At 48.7% G+C, this 15,541-nt stretch overlaps 1 long non-coding RNA gene across 1 annotated transcript; it reads right to left on the bottom strand.

The window, feature by feature from the left end:
* Positions 1-4,968: 4,968 nt before the first annotated feature.
* On the bottom strand, positions 4,969-10,852 carry LOC137231283 (uncharacterized). The gene is made up of 6 exons (XR_010946443.1): positions 10,638-10,852; positions 10,220-10,392; positions 9,547-9,656; positions 8,818-8,891; positions 7,332-7,470; positions 4,969-5,337 (listed from the first exon to the last, which is right to left on the bottom strand). It is a non-coding gene; the product is annotated as an uncharacterized lncRNA (long non-coding RNA).
* Between the last annotated feature and the right edge of the window lie 4,689 nt (positions 10,853-15,541).

The raw sequence follows: 15,541 nt of genomic DNA, 5'->3' as shown, positions 1-15,541 counted from the left end.
AGAGATCAGAAGATGGGTGGTAGCATTGCTGGTAGCACCCTAGCCCAAGTAAAAGAGAGAGCGACTGGAGATAAAATCAAAAGGAAAATTGAAGTGTTTCCCAAGTTTTTTGTTCTACTTTCTGCCAGCAGCTATCACTAAACATTCCTGATGGGGTTCAAATTAAGAACCAAGAGAAGAGGAACTGGTGAAAGATCTGCTCAATAAAATGGACCATTGAAACCCAGAAATGCAGAGGGACAAAGAAAGATGTTTATAGAACATAACTGATAGTCAAAGAGCCGAGCTGAAAAGAACAGTGCTGAGTGTCACAGCCAAGGTAAGGTGAGGTCAGAAACAGGGAGAAAATAAAAAGGGAGCAGATTAGAAACAGGTTTGGATATGGTACCTGCCACAGGTTAGGGCAAGCAATGCAGGCTCAGGTCTGTAAAGGGTACATGGGGGCTAGAGAGCAGCCTGCTTTTATGAACTGATGGCTACATAAATCCTACAATAGACAGCTGATGCTTTAAAGGACCAGACAGGACTGAACAATTCTCTTAAAACTTAAGTGTTAGATGAACAGAGACATTATGTTTTAAGAATCACATTTGGTAAAACTACAATGAGATACTGTTTTTACCTTTCAAAAGAATGAAGCAGCTTTATCTATTCTCATTCATTCATTCATCCATTTATTCAACAAATATTTTTTGGGTGCTTCCATGTGCTAGGCTCTGTTCTAGGAGCTGGGAATTGAGATGAATGAAGCAGCAAAGCATCTGTTTTTACAGAGTTTACATTCCAGAGAATAGAGAGAGACCTTCAAACCTACACATACACACAACACACACACACACCACAGAGAGAGAGAGAGAGAGAGAGAGAGAGAGAATAGTTTATATTTTAGGAGGTGATAAATGCTATGAAGAAAATAAAACTGAGGACAGAGAAGAATGAGGAGAGTTGCTATTTTAGATGTGCTTTCGAGAGACCTCTGATAAGGTGACATTTGAGCAGACACAAAGAAAGTGAAGGATGGTGACTACAGATTCAACGCAATCCCTATCAAACTACCAATGGCATTTTTCACAGAACTAGAGCAAAAAGTTTCTCAATTTGTATGGAAACACAAAAGACGCCAAATAGCCAAAGCAATCTTGAGAAAGAAAAGCGGAGCTGGAGGAATCAGGCTCCCTGACTTCAGACTATACTACAAAGCTACAGTAGTCAAGACAGTAGATCAATGGAACAGGATAGAAAGCCCAGAGATAAACCCATGCACATATGGTCACCTTATCTTTGATAAAGGAGGAAAGAATATACAATGTATATTGAATGTGTAGTGAAGAATATACACCTCTTCAATAAGTGGTGCTGGGAAAACCGGACAGCTACATGTAAAAGAATGAAATTAGAACACTCCCTAACACTATACACAAAAATAAACTCAAAATGGATTAAAGAACTAAATATAAGGCCAGACACTATAAAACTCTTAGAGGAAAACATAGGCAGAACACTCTATGACATAAATCACAGCAAGACCCTTTTTGACCCACCTCCTAGAGAAATGGAAATAAAAACAAAAATAAACAAATGGGACCTAATGAAACTTAAAGCTTTTGCACAGCAAAGGAAACCATAAACAAGACAAAAAGACAACCCTCAGAATGGGAGAAAATATTTGCAAACGAAGCAACTGACAAAGGATTAATCTCCAAAATATACAAGCAGCTCATGCAGCTCAATATCAAAAAAACAAAAAACCCAATCCAAAAATGGGCAGAAGGCCTAAATAGACATTTCTCCAAAGTAGATATACAGATTACCAACAAACACATGAAAGGCTGCTCAACATCACTAATCATTAGAGAAATGCAAATCAAAACCACAATGAGGTATCACCTCACACTGGTCAGAATGGCCATCATCACAAAAATCTACAAACAATAAATGCTGGAGACAGTGTGGAGAAAAGGGAACCCTCTTGTGCTGTTGGTGGGAATGTAAATTGATACAGCCACTATGGAGAAGAGTATGGAGGTTCCTTAAAAACTACAAATAGAACTACCATATGACAGAGCAATCCCCCTACTGGGCATATACCCTGAGAAAACCATAATTCAAAAAGAGTCATGTACCGCAATGTTCATTGCAACTCTATTTACAATAACCAGGACGTGGAAGCAACCTAAGTGTCCATCAACAGATGAATGGATAAAGAAGATGTGGCACATATATACAATGGAATATTACTCAGCCATAAAAAGAAACGAAATTGAGTTATTTGTAGTGAGGTGGATGGACCTAGAGTCTGTCATACAGAGTGAAGTAAGTCAGAAAGAGAAAAACAAATACCATATGCTAACACATATGTATGGAATCTTAAAAAAAAAAAAAAGGTTCTGAAGAACCTAGGGACAGGACAGGAATAAAGACGCAGACATAGAGAATGGACTTGAGGACACAGGGAGGGGGAAGGGTAAACTGAGACAAAGTGAAAGAGTGGCATGGACATATATACACTACCAAATGTAAAATAGACAGCTAGTGGGAAGCAGCCACTTATCACAGGGAGATCAGCTCGGTGCTTTGTGACCACCTAGAGGGGTGGGATAGGGAGGGAGGGAGGGAGACGCAAGACGGAGGGGATATGGGGATATATGTATATGTATAGTTGATTCACTTTGTTATACAGTAGCAACTAACACAACAACGTAAAGCAATTATACCTCAATAAAGATGTTAAAAAAAAAAAAAAGGAATGAGGTACTGATGCATACTGCAACATGGGTAAACCTTCAAAATATTATGCTAGGTGAAAGAAGCTAAGCTCCGAAGCTCACATATGGTATGACCCTACTTATATGAATATCCAGAATAGGTAAACCCATCAGGACAGAATGTAGCCCGTGGTCACCCGGGGTTGGAAGGGAGGTGAATGGGCAGAAACTGCTTGATGCGTAAGGGGTCTAACTTCAGAGTGATGGAAATTCTTTGGAACTAGATAGAGGTTGCGGTTGCACAACATTGTGAATGTACTAAATGCCACAGAATTGTTCAGTTTAAAACGGTTGACCTATGTTTTGTGAATTTCACCTCAATACATTATCAGGGGAAAAGAAGTACAGAATAGCATGATCTCCAAGGTAAACTGCTAAGTCAAAAAAGTGTAGAACAGTGTGTGTATGTTCCTGCGTATCTAGCAGCATGGAATACCCTCATTCACCTTTCTGTACCTGATGCAATTTACAAATCGTGTGTGTATTCTCTACGCAAAAAATGTAAAGTAAATAAACGAATTGTTTTTAAACACAGTGCTGACTTCAGAGTCACACTGGGTTTGAAATCCCAGCTTTGACAGGCATCAGCTGTCAGCCTGTGTTACTCTCAGCCCCAGGTTTCATATCTGTAATGTGGGTACAATGACTGTACCTACTGCCCTGGGGTTGTCAGGTACATTAATGAGATGGTGCAGGTAAAGGGCCCAGTGCTTGGGATACTGTGACACTGAATGAATGGTGGGAGTGGTTCCTACTCATAACACTCCTGACAGCAAATGTGTGGGCTTTTCCCACACCAACCACCAGTTCTGCAACACCCTGGACACTGACTGGGTATCTTACAGCTCAGTTCAATCCTGACGCTATTCGCCCACCGTTAGTGCAGACCCTCAGGTTAAAGGCTCAGTTCCATAAGGCTGTCCCCATTTCTTTTTTTCTTTCTTTTTTTGAGGGATCTTAGTTCCCCCACAGGGGACTGAACCTGGGCCCATGGCAGTGAAAGTGCAGAGTCCTAACCACTGGACCACCAGGGAACTCCCTGTCCCCACTTCTGAACCAGTCACAAGTCCCAGGTCATCACCTGTACTTCTGACCAACTAGCTCTAAATTGGTGCTTCCCATGCCCCTCTCCCTCAGGCTTGACAGTCCGCCAGAAGAGCTCACAGATCTCAGAAAAGAGCTTTCCTTGCTGTTACTGGTTTATTTTACAGGATACAACACAGGAACAGCCAAATGGAAGAGATATGGCAACGTATGTCGGAAGGGGTATGAAGCATCTTTGCCTTCTCTGGGCATGCCACCCTCCCAGCACCTTGAAGCTCTCTGAACCAACCCAGAAGCTCTCCGAACTTTGTCTTTTAAGGGTTTTAATGGAGGTTGCATTATGGAGGCGTGATTGATTGACTCAACGGTCGTTGGTGATTAACTCAATCCAAGCTTCTCCCCTCCCCGAAGGTCAGGGGGTGGGGCTGAAAGTTACAACCCTCTAATCAAGCCCTGGTCTTTCTGGTGACCAGCTCTTATCCTAAGGCTCTCTAGGGTCCCCTAGCCACCAGTCATCTCAGTAGCATACAAAAGACACTCTCATCACTCCAGAGATTCTGAGAGTTTTTGGAGCTGTGTGTCAGGAACTGTCGGCAAAGACCAAATATATTTCTGCCATGGTATCGCAGGATATAAAGCAGATCCTTACAGAAGAGAGACAGAGCAAGAAAAACATTATTTAAACCCTGCTCCCCAAATCTAAGCATGCTTTCTCACTTTTGCTAGGTGCACTGGTGGAAGAGCCCAGGAGGTTTTTCACACTGTGAAGGGGAGGTCATGCATCAGGGGCACTGCTGTGATGCACTCTGAGGCTGGATGCGGTAGCCACAGCTGGCATCCTGAGCCACCAGGGCACACTGGAGTAATACCAAACCGTGACCAGGTGCACATGGAGTTACTTTAAAAAGGGACTGAGAAAGCCAGCTGACACTGCTCGAAAGTCAACTTGAGTTTATGGGGCGTGCCCTTCTTTGCTGCCCAGCCTGGCTGTACTCCTGAAGCCTGAGGTGGAGGCACAGGAAAAGCCTCGCGGTGCAGCCAGAGACTCCTGCAGCTGCGGCTGCTGAACACAGGCCCATCCTCTGCTTCCCACCCCCCTGTAGCCTGGGACCCAGCGTGAGATTCTTCCCCAGCCACCCGGACTTACTGCGGTGCTGCTCCATCAGTTTCCTGGGGGTCACCTGAAACACAGGTGTGCTTACTCAGCAGCTCACGGGAGGAGTGGAGAGGATCAGAAAGGATGCAGCCTTGGGTGACTCAGGTGGCTCCTGAGGGAGCAGGTCTGTAGCTCCTGCTTGGCCTCTGGCGTGTCAGGCTCTTACTTCAAGCACAAATGGTCCTTCCCTCTTTAATTCCTGTTGCGAGGCTTGGCTTTTGGCTCTCGGTTTGAAACTTTTTTATCATCCTCACTGGACCACGAGCATCTTGGAGGCAGGCGCCTCATCTTATCATCATTTAGTCCATTTGTGCAAGAGGGCAAGGCTTCCCCACAGTCAGCAGTGTCATTCCTGAGGGGCAAGAATTGGTTCTTGGGGGAGAAAAATATTCTTACGTTTATACATAAAGCACAAATGTACATACAGTATATAAATATAGAGTGTATCTGTGGTACTAAAATGTATAGGGGGAGACAGAAAACATTGCTAAAACGGTCTGTAGGGGAGAGATCAAACTAAAAAATGCCTGAGAAACCCTGGAGTATATAAGGAAGTCAGAATCTCCATCTCTCAAGACGGAGATCTTAATTCCTTTTCCCTGTCCTGCTGTGAGGGTTAAATGAGATAACGGGAGATGTGGCACACAGCAGACACACAACAAATGTAAGATCTATTCACTCCGGTGGCCACCTGAGAGTGCCACTCTTCCAGAACCTGCTCTTTCCCAGTCTCTTTGGCTGCTCTATCAGCTGCCTATCTGTGCCCCTGCCCATAGGGTGTTGCAGGCACAGGTAAAGGTGCTTGTCATTTGGGTTTAGCAGGCCCCTGTAATTCACAGGCGAGGCAGGTCCACACCGAGCTAGGAAGTGCAGCCCTGGGCCCCCCTCCACTACTGGCCACAGTCCCTTTCCGGGGCCACCTCTCCCCTTGCTGGCTGGCAGTCCCTCCTCTGCGTCCAACCCCCACAGAAGGCAGGAGAAAAATCTCTGACCAGAGCACTCTCAAAAGGGCTCCTGTGATCAAAAAGACAACAAGCGAAGGAGAGGATGGGGAGAGATTGTAACCCTCACACACTGCTGATGGAAATGTAACGTGGTGCAGGTGCTTTGGAAAAGCGTCTCAGGTCCTCAGATGGTTCAACGTAATGTTACCACATTGTCCTGCAATTCCACTTCCAGGTATAAAAATACCCGAGAGAAATGAAGACATGTGTCCCCACAAAAACTTGTACATGAATGTTCATGGTAGTATTACTCATAACAGGCCAAATGTAGAAGCAACCCAAATACCCAGCAACTGATGAATGGATAAACGAAGTGCAGTGTACCCATACAATGGAATGTTATTTGGCAATAAAAGGAAATGAAGTCTTGATAACATGTTACAACAGAGGTAAACATGATACTAAGTGGTTATTTATGTGCTTGTCTTGTCCCATCTACCTGAAGAGCTCCAGTGACTTGCCTTCCTCGTTCCTGTTTCTCCAGTTACCCAGCACTTGTTCTGGGGCATGTCAGAGTTTAGAACATTTTTACTAGATGAAATTGCTAATTATCACTTCCCCTGTTCCCACCTATACTGTGAGTCAGCACTTGTTCAAGATCACAAAGCTAACTCCCTTTAAATGTTCACATACTAAATCTAAGTCCTGATATATTATACTATTAAGTATGCTCTCCGACTTGTCTATTTCATATGCCTCAGGACCTAATGCACAGTGATCCTTAGCAGGTGGGTAGAAGATATTAGCTGAATGGATAATTTAAACAATAAAAATGCTGCAGGAGCCCTGCACTGTTCAAAGCCTGCCTTTTCCCAGAGGGTTACTGTTCAGGGTGACAGGAGAGAAAGACAAACAAATCCTTGTGTTCCGTGAGCTTTCCTCCTCTCAAGACATCTGCGCAGGGTTTCTGTCTATGTGGATTGGGGAAGTGATGCTAACATTTGCAGAATCTGACTTACTTGTCTCAGGAACCAAGTGGGTCTACTTATATGTCTATGTCACGTTTATTTTTTCATTCAGTGAATAGTTAGAGCCTTACCAGCTATGATGCCTGGCTCTGAATATATACAAATGAAGCAGTCGGGGTCCCATTCTTAAGGAACAGAGACTTGTTTCACTTTTTCTTTTCATCAGCTTGAGAACCAATACCTAACAGCTTCTTCCTTTATTTTTTAATGTTTCCTACCAAGCTTAGAATAAACTCAGCTCTATTTTGTAGAATTGTCACAGGAGTCCCGAGGGCTTGTCTTTTACTTTATTTGTTTATCTTTTTATTTGACACGTGCTCATTGTGCTCAAGAATAAGTCAGGTGGCCTCTCTGGGCCTCAGGCTGTTCTCAGATCCAGGGGGTATCCCCTTACCTTTCCCAACTCTCAGGGACAGTGTGAGGGCCATGCAGAACCACGAATGCTGAAAGGGCTTGCAGTGAACCCAGCTGGATGGGCATGTCGTGTATAACTGTCATTCTGCCCTGGGCCATCATCACAATTTGAAGAGAATCTGGACAGAAGTCAGAGAAAAGAGAGACCGTTTTTATTTCTCAGTGGAAACACCTGCCTTTTGGGACATCGATTTAAAATGAAAACATTTAAAAGTATGCATGATCTTAAACAAGTCATTTCTCCTTCCTGAGTCTCAGCTCCCTCATCTATGAAATAAGGCTGTGGGACTAGATCGACAGGTTTCGAACTATGCTCCAGAGAAATTCTCACTGGGAAGAGACTCTTCTATCTCCACATCTGCAACTGCAGAAATAATTTTTTAAAAATTTCCCCTCATTTTACATATTTGGCTTCAATGTAGGTTTTCTGTTCTATTTTTTTTTAAATAAAAAAATCCTGGAGCTAAAACAAAAAGGAAAATAAACCCTACGGCTAAATAATCTGTAACGAGTATCCTCTGGCTCTGGCCATCCTGCTCACACACACATGGACCCACGTGCTACTGCTTAGCCTGTGTGCATTCCTCTTGTGTGTGTTAGGTATGTAGGAGGGCCTCTGGGTACTGAATTCCTTTGTAGGGGAGAACTGGTGTTGATCTGCAGCCTGCACTGCACGCAGAGATGACCATTTTTCATAGCAGCATTCCTGAGTCTGAATAACCTTTGGCAGCTGAAGGCGGAGAAAGAAATTCAACAACCAGTCCAGGGAAAACCTCTTCTTCCCAATGCTGGAATATGTTTTAGTTGCAGGTGACAGGGGTTGCTGGGGAGTGGAGGGTTATGGAAACAGTGCCACCTTGTGGTCCTGTGGTCACTTTCCCGAGCAAGCCCAGGCTGGTTGTTGAATGGCTCTTGGAGGGATGGGCTTCTGGAGGGATGGACTCCTGGAACCTGGGATTCTGAATTTGCTGGGAAGGGGCTTTCTGAGACCATAGCCTGGGTCGCGCCCAGGTCCCTTCCAGGCAGCAGGCCCAGGTGCCTGTCTCTGGAGCCCTTCTCTGGAAGCCACCACGCTGCTGAGGCCTGTGAGGGCTAAGGGGTAGATGTGTGATTGCTGGGGGAAGTGTGCTGTTGCTGGTGGGACAGCATCTGGATCTCGAAGACAAGGGCAAAGCCTGAGAGGCGATGGGACAATTTTCACAACTGACACGGCTGAGGCCAAGTTGGGAAGGTGGTCTACCAGGAAGTACATAGAGGGAGGGTAGGAGGTGGTATCTCCCTGTCCAGAAAGAAACTCAGGGTTCAGGCAAGGAAGAGAGGACTATATCCATCACCTTGACCTCATTCTGACCCGAACCCAGGACACTGAATGATCAAATCCCTTGTCTGTCCCTACCCTTGCCCACCCTTGGACTAGACCTCAGGGTGACAGTGATGAACCCAGCACAGACAGTATGGGAACTCACAGCCTGGTGCAGCGCTGTCTGGTACAAATATAACAGGAGCCACAGGTGCCAACCGTTTATTTATTCTAAATTTTCTTGTAGCCACATTAAAAGAAGGAAAAAGAAACAGGTGAAATTGCTTTTTAATTATATATTTTATTTAACCCAATATCTTGTCATGTCAACATGTAATTAAAATAAAAATCAGTAATGAGATATTTCACATCCTTTTTTCTTTTTTCCTGCACTAAGTCTTAAAATTCTGTGTGCATTTCATGCCTGCAGCATGCCTCTCTCTGCCTCTCAGTATTAAGAGGCTGCTGGGACCTTCAGGACCCAGCCCTAAGGAGCTACTTCTCTGTCACTCGGTCACCAATGTGTCCTTTGGCCCAGGGCATGTCAGTCACTAATGCGGGGTTTGATGTCCTTGCCTATGAAATACGGGGCTGGACTGCTTGACCTCTGACGTTCTCCCTGAGGGAAGTGATGCCATCATAAAATGAGGCCTAGGCCTAACCCTAACCCTAGTCCTGCCCTGCCTCCCTCAGATAAGAGGCTCGGCTGTGTTTTCCAATGAGAGGGATGGCAGTCACTCGTGCCCGCTCACTGGTGGCCCTGTCTCCCCGTCCCAGCTTTCTGAGGATTGCCAGAGCCGTTCTGACTCCACCCAAAGACTCCAGCACTAAAGATGCTGCTGACCCTGTAGCTCCCAGAGAAGGACTCCCCAGGGCTCCTCTGGGGGCTTCTTACCTCTTTCCCGGGCTCAGGAATCTTTTGGGAAGAAACCTGCAGTGGACTCCTCAGACTTCTGGAGCTAGACAGAGCCCCGGGCTCCCCCAAGCACCCTGACAGAAGAACCCCTTTTGTGCAGGTCGTGGAGAAACTGTGTGAGGCTGAATTCGGAACAAGAGACCCCTCCCCTCTAAGCCTCTGAGCCTCCGCCAGGTGCCTGAACCTCCAGGAGGGCCCGTTCCCCCAGCTCCCCGACTGAGGGAAGCCATGACTCAGTGGGCTTAAGATGCTCACTCGGCATCTGCACATAACCGGGGCCAGGCTGCTCAGCTCACCCACAGCCCCCCTGGGCAGGGGACATTTCCCAGAACACAGCTGTCCCCACTCCTCCCTCCCCGTATTTTGGGACTCAGACTGGTTAAGCCGGAGGTGATGGAGACCATCGGTCAACTCCTGTCTGATTAACTGCAGCCCAGAGAGGCAGAGAGTGGCCAGGGCACAGGGCTGGTCAGCGGCAGAGCCTCCTGCCTCCCAGCCTGGGGCTCCCCCCTCACCTCTCCGCACCACCCCACCTCCAAACCCTGCCGCCCCCCCAGCTACTTCGGCTCCAGCCCCCTTCCCTACACACAGTCTCCATTTTCTGGCCACCGCAAGCCACTTCACTTCCCCAGAGGGCCTCCCTCCTGCTTACCTCCAGGTCTGGCCCCCAGGCGGCTCCTTCTGCCACAAATTCATTCCCTTTCCCCTTTCTGTGTGCAGCCAAACTTCTCATCCTCAGGGACAGGCCCAGACATCACACCTCGCAGTCACCCGGTTACAGCCACCTCCAAGGTTGTGTCTGGTTTCTCCCGGTATGTCCAGGGCCTGGTACAGTTTAATGAGGGAGGTGTGAACGAGGTCCTGGATTCTGTAATGTTCCCATTCCCCCTTCCTCAGTACTGATGGTCTCGCCCTCCCTTCCATCCCAAGGTGTTCTCTCCCGCAGGAAGGGAGTTGACCTCGCTGCTGTGCCTCGGCCCGTGACCAGGTGGGGCCTGGGGGGTCTCTGATTGCCTCGCGTTGGTCAGCAGGGCCCTGTCCTCGTTTCTGCCTGACGAGCTGGTACTCACTGGCACTCTGCAGGTTGCCCAGGAGGTGGCGCCAAAGTGCTGCCAGTGATAGCCTGACGGGCGCCTGGATCCCTGTCTCCAGGCACCTGGGCTCCCATCCACAGGGCCAGAGCCCACACTGGGTTCCGTTGCCGTGACCAGGGTCCCGCTCTCCGACGACCATGGGGCCACAGCCTCCTTGACCGTGAGGGTCAGGAAGTCTCCGTTCATCACTGCTGCCCTGTGCTCAGTGAGGCTGGGCTCTGAGTCACCCTTTGTACCACAGCTCTGCCCAGGGCCTGGCACCGACTGTGCGGAATGGAGGGACAGAGGCCATACAAGGACTGACGAGGTCCCGTGCATACTCTACGCTGGGCTTCTCATCATCACAATGACTTCAGTGTCCTAGGCTCAGAGGCTGGAGCTGACAGGGAACTTCACCATCATTAAGAGCCGGTGGGCCTGGAATGCGTTACGCGTTTACTGCGACATTGACCCTCAGGGGCATAACCTTGGGGGTGGCTGGGTGGGACCAGGAGGGCAGGACTCCTTGAGCCAGTTGCCCCCAGTAACGAGCAGCTTCACTCACTGTACAATTATTATTATCTTCTACATTTGCTCAGCGTGAACATGGTTGGGTAGCCACTAGCCACAGGTGACTATGTACATTTCAATGAATTAAAATTAAATAAAATTTAAAATCCAGTTCCTTAGTCACACTTGCCACATTTCAGATCCTCAGTAGCTACCCTACCGGACAGCCATAGAAATGAACATTTCCATCACTGTAGAAAGTTCTACTGGACAGCACTAGTCTAGTGCTTGCTCTAGACCCTTTTCTGGATAAGGTGTTCTTTAGAATCTCAGAAAGTTCTCCACTCTCTAGCACACTGTCTTCCACTGGTATAGTTGTTGCAACCAACAGAGAGATGGAGTCAGATAGACCTAGGACTAAATTCTGACTTTGCCACTTGCTGGTTCTGTGGCCTTGGAGAAGTCATGCAGCCTCCCTCAGCCTCTGTTTTGTCATCTGTGAGATTGGGATAATATTACCCAGTTCCCACAGTTACTGGGAGGATTAAATGAGGCAGAGCAGGTGAGTCACTGGACGCAGTGCCTGACATGCAGTTGTCTGGCCTGATCACCCCCCCTCCACCCCGACTTCATCTACTTGTATCCACTCACCCACAAGCCCTTATCACTGGTCTATACTGTGTCCAGACCTGTGTCAGGTTCCACAGCCTATTCACAGGGAACACAGGGCTTGATTCTAGAGGGAGATTGTAATCTAGGTGGGAGGGCAAGATAAGTGCCGTGAAGCAACCTGAAAACAATTCTTAGGCAATCCACAGGGCAGTGTGTCATCCAGTGACACAGGGCCGGATGGGAAAGGCACCGCGGGAGGTTTATCTGAGAAGGCCTCGTAGGGGCAGCTGGGAGTCGAGCTGGTCTGGAAGGCGGGCGCAGGGTGTGGGCTGGCAGGGCCGGTAGCAGAGAAGTGACAGGAGAAAGGCGTTGTGGCAGCGGAACAGCAGGAGCAAAGAGAGGCTCAGAGGTGAGTCAGGGAGCGCCTGAGCTAACGCACAGCGAGGCAGCCCCGCCAGGGTTGTCCTGGAGAAACCAGGAGGGTTTGCTAAGACAATCACTCAGCTCTCAGAAGCCAGGCTGAGTTGCTTGGCTCTGATGAAGCCGGTGTTTCCCAGGCAGGTGGGGACTTGAGCTGAGAAATGGGCAGAATTTGGGGAAGATTGTGCTGAAAACTCAGTAAGAGGGTCTGTGAGGGAGAAGGCAGGGTGAGCGCAGCAAGGTGTGACACCAGAGGCCTTCCTGGAGGCAGCACGAGGCACCATTTACCAAGAGCTGTTAACATGCTGTGACCTCAGATTGCTGGGTCCCAACATGGCCAGCAGAAACGGCGCTCAGTAGCCCTGTACAAGAAGTCCACATTTAACTGAGAGTGACAGGGGGTGGACATCGAGAAAACAGGATGGAGGAAATGCATTTACAGCATATCAGAATCTGAGCCCCAGCTCCTCGCCCAGGTGAGGAAAAGAACAGGATGGGGGCTGAAGGTAGCAGTAAGGAGAGAGGAAAGTGTCTAGAGAGAGGCCTGGATGTCTGAGGAGTAAGGCTGGGCGCAAAAGCATCAGGCAGAAACATACAGACACATGCCCACGCACATGCCTGTATATGCACACACACGTCCACATGTATAACCCCCCACTTTACATATGCATGATAATCATACCCAAAGACCCTTAAGGAAACATGCCTACGCACATCTGTGCAAATACACGTGCATGCACACGTACAGGCACCCATTGACACACATGTGTATATACACATGTTCTTCTCCAACCCGGCCTATCCTTCCAAGACTGAGCTGGTGCTGGTGTTGGGTTTACAACAACCAAGCCAGGAAGCATCTGTCCTGGGCACTGAGTGTGTTTCTGATGGAGGCTTCTCTAGGCCTTGCTTGTAAACACTATTTATTTTGGAAAGCCACTTCTCTATTTGCAAATAAAAAGTTGGGACATGCAGTATTGGATTTCCCTGATCTGACATTGACCTAGAAAAATGTGCTGGCAGGAACAGAAAGTACCATGCCCCACTGTGCTGGCAGGCACAAGTGAGTTTCACTCTTCTTGGCTTTGATCACGAAGGTTAAGATGCAAGTGAGGGGGGCAGGGCCGCCTCCCTGCCCGAGTGGCTCTCTCGCTGCAGACCTGGGGGGAGTGGATGCGGTGCTTGGGGGCTTCCTGTAGGCCTGTGTGCTCATGGCCTTGAAGAGCGGGCTGGCAGGGGGAATCAGAGCAGCTGGGGAGTGGGTGTCATAGAGGCCAGTGACAGCGGCCAGCATGCAGAGAGCGAGCAGCTCTGGCACATGCAAATCATGGATGGGTCCCGCTTACGGGGGTCCCCAGAGTTGTCATCAAGGAAACAGGCGACGCAACTTCAGCTCTGGGTGCGGTTTGAAATGGGTTCCTGTTGTTGGAGAAGGACAGGCTTCTAGGAGGCAGAGCTGCTTGGCCCAGCTGCAGGTGAAGGTCATGGTCTGCTGCAGACCTGCGTGGGGTCTGGGTACTGGTTGCGTAGAGTAGAAGCAGAACCTGAGAGGAATGTCCAAGACAGGAGTCCTGCATCGTGGTGGGAACATGAGCCCCCAGGGTCTCTGTGGGGGCACGGGCTCCTTGTCTGATGGGCATCAAAGTAGACCCAAGGGGACTTCCCTGGTGGTCCAGTGGCTGGGACTCCCTGCTCCCAATGCAGGGGGCCTGGGTTCGATCCCTGGTCAGGGAACTAGATCCCACATGCTGCAACTAAGAAGATCCCTCATGCCGCAACTAAGACCCGGAGCAGCCAAAAAAAAAAATAAAAGTCGACCCAAGAAGCAAGATGCAATCTATTGCCTCAACCAAGCCACAGAATCCTTCTGAACCCCTCATCTGGGCCAGTGACTTAATTCTGGGCCTGTTAAGACCAGGGTTCACATTCCTCCCATCTTCCTCATGGCCAATCATGAGGATGAAGTGACATCAGAAATGTCACGGGCCCAGCCAGGGCCAGCGATAAAATAAGTGCTTAATACATTTGAGATCAAATCCCGGCTTCACCACTCACTAGCTGCGTAGCCTGGGACAGGCTATTCATCTGTGCCTTCATTTCCTCATCTGTAGAATGCAGACAATAATAAAATGCACCTCACAGCACTGTTGGGGATTAAATGAGTTAATATACATAAATCACTTTTGAACAGTGCCTGACCCTTTAATAAGCACAATTACCATTTACTATGATATTAAATATTATTCTTAATCATTTATTCGTGTATTTATTCACTTATTCATTCAATGAGTGTCAGATACTGTTCAGGCCCTGGGAATACAGCAGCGAAAAAGAGACAACAAGCCCTGGGGTGGGTAGAACGAGGGCCCCCCACAGACGGCCATGTCCTAATCCCCAGAACTGGTAAACATGTTATGTTACCTGGCAAAGGGAATGACGGTTGCCCATCAGCTGACCAGAAGATAGGGAGATATCTTGGATCACCCGGGTGGCCCTACATAATCATGAGGGTCCCTGAAAGAAGAAGAGGGAGACAGGAGAGGCAGAGGCAGGGAGGACATGTATTGAAGCAGAGGTCGAAGTGGAGGATGGAAGAGGGCCACGGGCCAACGCGTGTGGGCCACCTCTACGAGCTGGAAAAGGCAAGGAAACGGATTCTCCCCTGGAGCCCCCAGAAGAGAATCAAGTTCTGCCCATGATGTTAGCCCAGTGAGCCTTCTGGCCTCTAGAGCTGCAGGATAATACATCTGTGTGGTTTTAAGTCGCTACGTTTGTGGGAATTTTTTGTGGCAGCCACAGGATTACTAACACACACTATCCGTCACGGGGCTTACGTTCTTACAGGGGGAGAGAGACAATAGGAAATAAATACGTGGTGTGTGGGATGGGCATTTCCTCTCCTTGGGGGTGGGGGTGGGGGGGTGGGGGGTGGGGGTGGGTTGGGGTCGGGGTGGGGGCGGTGAGCCAGGCTGCTGAGCACAGGCTAGCAGAGGGAGCAGGGGGCAGGACAGGCTGGACGGGGCATGTCAGCCTGCACCCCACCCCCATCCCAGCCCAGCCAGGAGGGGCAGGGCGGCTCTGGCCCAGTGCTTCTAGGCTCTGGTCCTGGGCTGCGGAGCGGGCTCGCGTGCAGTGCCGGGTCCAGCACTGGTGGGGCCTGCTGCCAGGAGCCTGGAGCCATCAGCGTGTTCTTCAGATGCCTGCTGGTGGGGAGATGAGGACATGTGATTTGTCAAAGTGAGTCAGGAGTGAAAGCCAAGGCCAGGTGGCCGCGTCGGTAAGAACCTCTCTGGGTTTCTGTAACGACAAGCTCTTGATTGAGCGTAATACAGAGCACCGAGGAGCCCCTCGTTAGGAGG

This window comes from Pseudorca crassidens, chromosome 9 (genome assembly GCF_039906515.1).
Source record: "Pseudorca crassidens isolate mPseCra1 chromosome 9, mPseCra1.hap1, whole genome shotgun sequence".
NCBI lineage: Eukaryota > Metazoa > Chordata > Mammalia > Artiodactyla > Delphinidae > Pseudorca > Pseudorca crassidens.
This window is presented reverse-complemented; position numbering and strand designations above follow the sequence as displayed.